This window comes from Lucilia cuprina, chromosome 6, assembly GCF_022045245.1.
Source record: "Lucilia cuprina isolate Lc7/37 chromosome 6, ASM2204524v1, whole genome shotgun sequence".
NCBI lineage: Eukaryota > Metazoa > Arthropoda > Insecta > Diptera > Calliphoridae > Lucilia > Lucilia cuprina.
In genome coordinates this window covers 45130879-45135112 of record NC_060954.1, presented here as the reverse complement: position 1 = coordinate 45135112, position 4234 = coordinate 45130879, and positions in this window count along the sequence as shown.

Here is a 4234-nt window from a genome sequence, read left to right as displayed (position 1 = left end):
CTATAGTCTAGTCCATAGTCTAGTCTATAGTCTAGTCTATAGTCTAGTCTATAGTCTAGTCTATAGTCTAGTCTATAGTCTAGTCTATAGTCTAGTCTATAGTCTAGCTGTAGTCTGGTCTATAGTCTCGTCTATAGTCTAGTCAATAATCTAGTCTTTAGTCTAGTCTGTAGTCTGGTCTATAGTCTCGTCTATAGTCTAGTCAATATTCTAGTCTTTAGTCTAGTCTATAGTCTGGTCTATAGTCAAGTCTATAATCTAGTCTGTAGTCTATAGTTTAGTTTAAATCTAGTCTACCCTAGTTTGTAGTCTACTCTATTCTATAATCTAGTCTAGTGTGGTCTAGTCTATTTTAGTTTATAGTCTAGTTTATAGTCAAGTCTTTAGTCGAGTCTGTAGTCTACTCTATAGTCAATAGACTATGCTATAGTCACGGCATGAAAATGTTCATTAAAGTCTACTAAAGTATAGTTGTTATTTGCGATATCGCCTCACTGTAATGAGTTTGTTTGAAGGTATATATTTTAGCAATAATTCTTGCAGTGTAAGTCAAAATTATGTTAATGTCAAAGATTTTGATTAGGGCCAGACTACAAAGAAATGCAAAAAAAAAACAGACAGCGTTAAACGCAGGAGATTGAACTGAATTTATCATTAAGATAAAAGCTTTAGCATGTAATTTTACTTAGATAGTTAGGGTCTTGGGAGTAATGTTGTAACGAATCTAAACAATCCCATTATGATGCCGTTGAAAAAAATAAGCCACTTTAAGATCAAACTCTCACCCACTAAAAGTGTAAAGGAAAAACAGCTTTAAATTTTGCATTAAAAATAAATTTTCATTAGACTGCCAAAATGAAGACAGACAATTTTAACATTTCAACTCAAGTCTGCAACATTTTGTAAAAATTTTCTCAATTTCTTTGTTTTGTTTTTACGGAACAATTTATTCTTTCCCAGGCGAGTAAAAACTTTTTTAAACTGTTAATTGTATTAAGTATGCAAATGTATTCTAGAAAGAGAAAAAAATACATAAACAAATTTTCAAGATTATTTCAACTTTTTACTCAACAATCATTACACTTCTCATTACAATATGTAGTTTGTTGTTGTGTGGTTTCTTTTAAAAATAAATTGTTTTTGTTTACATTTATTTTAATTTTTGGTTACATAATATTATTGCAGAGTTATTGATGCTGTATTTCAAGTAAAATTTATTTTGTAATTTTTTTATTATCGCTTAAAGGAGAAAAATTTAACATTTATTTTTAGTTTAAATTATGGTTTAAACGAAGCAATTAAAAGGAAAATTTAAAAGAAACAAGTAAGAGTTTGTAGTCGACCATAGGGTCGTCCCTATGCCCGTGAATTTTAAAAAATGTTGATTATTTTTTAAAATAAAGCATTTATTTTTTTTTACCATGATTCGAAATTGTTGATAAAAAAAGGGATTTATGAGAAATAATGGACGGAATTCAACCAAAGAAGAGTATGTGCTAAGTTGCATCAAATTATCTTAAAAATTGTGGTTTCCGGGGATGCACAGACGAACAGACAGACGAATGTCGAGTGCTTTTCATGAACACCTGTCTTGACGGCCTTATTTCCCCAATGGGTAGACTTGAAAACGTCTGAGTTCTTCGGAAACTTTTTATGGAAAACTCAGATGGCGGATTTTGTACATGGATGTGCCGGTCCATGTACAATTACTTTGCTAAAGTACTCGAGCCCTTTGCTAAAGTACTTGCAGGCATCATGGATTCATTCCCTATCCCCCCCGGGGCATGTTTCCATGATGAAATGTCCATCATGGTGTATTGCAATCTCGGGGTAAAGAGGTGCTACCAATACCTCTAATCTGCCGGGACTATAAACTGGTAATCTGGTACTATGGGTGGCCCGTTGCCCACAGGACTATGTCCTGGCTGGTCAGTTGGTTGAGGTTCCTTCGGGATCCATGTAGAGGTTGTGGTTTAATACCCAAATTGCGGGGAGAGAATGTTGGTTTATGGACTGATATATCCTATACCTAATGGGTTGGATAATTCTCTCTTCGAACAGTTCTGTGTACAAAGCAGCATATGTGGTTGCGCGGGCTTAAAGAGGTTAAGGAATGCACTGGAATGGGACATTACATGATGGAGATTGCATTTTAAATAATGCAATTTTTCATGACATCATAAGGGTGGTCACTTCCTGTTAGCCGGAAGATTGCTTTCACCTGATGTTGAGACTCGTCACCCCCTTCTATTGACATTAGACCAATGATTGTTTTTTCCTTGTCGAGGTTCGCATTGGGATTTGATCCTATGCTGTATGTCATTCCGCAACGGAGTTGCTATGGCAAGAGATTAGATAGCTCGAGTACTTCAACTGAGTGCTTGTACATGGACCGGACCAGCCATGTACAAAAAAAATGCTACCTGAGTTCTTCATTGAGGAATTCAGGGGCGCATGGTAGACCGTATCTAGTCTACCCAGTGGATAAAAAAGACCACCTTGAGATAATGCCGTCAAGAGAGGTTCTCACGTTAAAACTCTCAATATTTATTGGTTCAATCCCATTTGGTAGTCCAAAATACCCAGCCAATAAATCAGGATATGGCAAAGGATGTAGGATTTTGAGTAGTGGGCCTCAATTCAGCAATCAACATCAGTGCCATTCTCAGACCATTAGAAACGATCTACGGAATGACAGACCATAAGGAAGTGTCAACCTAAATATTCCCCAACCTATACTGGTGCACTACAATGCAAGGAGGAAAAGATACTCAACGGGTTCAGGAATCCGGCTGCTCTGTCACATCACCCAGTGATATGGCAACAGCACTATGGTATGTATATTTCAGTCCTTAAACGAACATTGCTTACCCCGATTTTGGGTTTTTAACCAACCGAAGGAACCACAACCAACTGACTAGCCAGGACAAGTCTGCGAGCAACTGGTCTCTCGTATTGTCGGATTATATAGTACTCTGTTTCGACCCCATGTCAAATCATTCAAATAAAATGCCGATGATACACTTGACATCACTAGTTTATAGTCAAGGCAGATTAGAGATATTGGTAGCACCTCTTTTCCTCGGGAAATTGGATGGAGATTTCATTAAGGTAACATGCCCCCGGGGGAAAGACAGACAGGCGGACGGAATATTGATTGAACTTTAATTGAATTACAATTAAGAACAATTTCAAAACTAGTTGAAAAATACTATTTAATTGCGATGAAAATCGACACCCAATGTCTATATGTTTGAATCTAATATTAAAAATTATAAAATATTATATTTATTTCACACAAATATAAACATATTTGTACACTTTTTGCCACAAACCAATATAAATTTATTTTACCTTTTTTCCATTTACATTCATTGCTTTTGACATATTTTGAAATTAAAGTTATTTTTATTTGTATTGCCTTCATAAAGTTTGCAATAAAATGTTCAGTTATACTTGAATTCCTTTTCATTTTATATTATTTTTATTGATGCAATAAATTTATAGGTATTGATGATTGCGTTGTCAAATAGGTTAAGTCCAATAGAATAGAAATAAAAGAAAAATGCTAAAAATGTTTGAATAACTTATTAAATTTAGGCAATTTGACCTTGGCTGGGTTTTTATTAAAAAAATATTTCATAGTTAATCATTTTGTCAAATTAATCAAAAAAAAAAAAAAAAAAAAAAAAAAAAAAAACTTTTATATTTGTATTGCACAAAAAAACCTAATAACTAGTAGTAGTATATTAGAAAAACATAATAAAATAACTTATTTATTTGATCTGTAACATTTGCAGAAAACAACAACTTCTTTATAATTCTTCAATAGAATTTAATTTAAACACAGTGTATAAGTTGTATATAACTTACTATTAGGGTGGCCCTCTTATCATCCTACAATACTATATATCAAATTTTAATTCTGACGTCAAGATTATATAAATACTAGCATACTCTGGGTGCTTCGCTACCTATGTTCAACATCGTAAAAATATCAAAAAGTACCATCGGAAAAACGAAAAAGTACAAAGATCTCTTTCAATAAATTCTCATTTAATAAGGACCGTGTGTTCCGGTTAACCATTGTAAAGAATCCATTTGAATAATAGAAAAGTACCAAATAGTTCCCACTTCCAGAATATTATTCAACCGTACCTCCCGATTTGAACTTTTTATTCCATAATAACGTCAAACATTCTACTATCTTTTTTAAAAATGGCACAATAAGTTT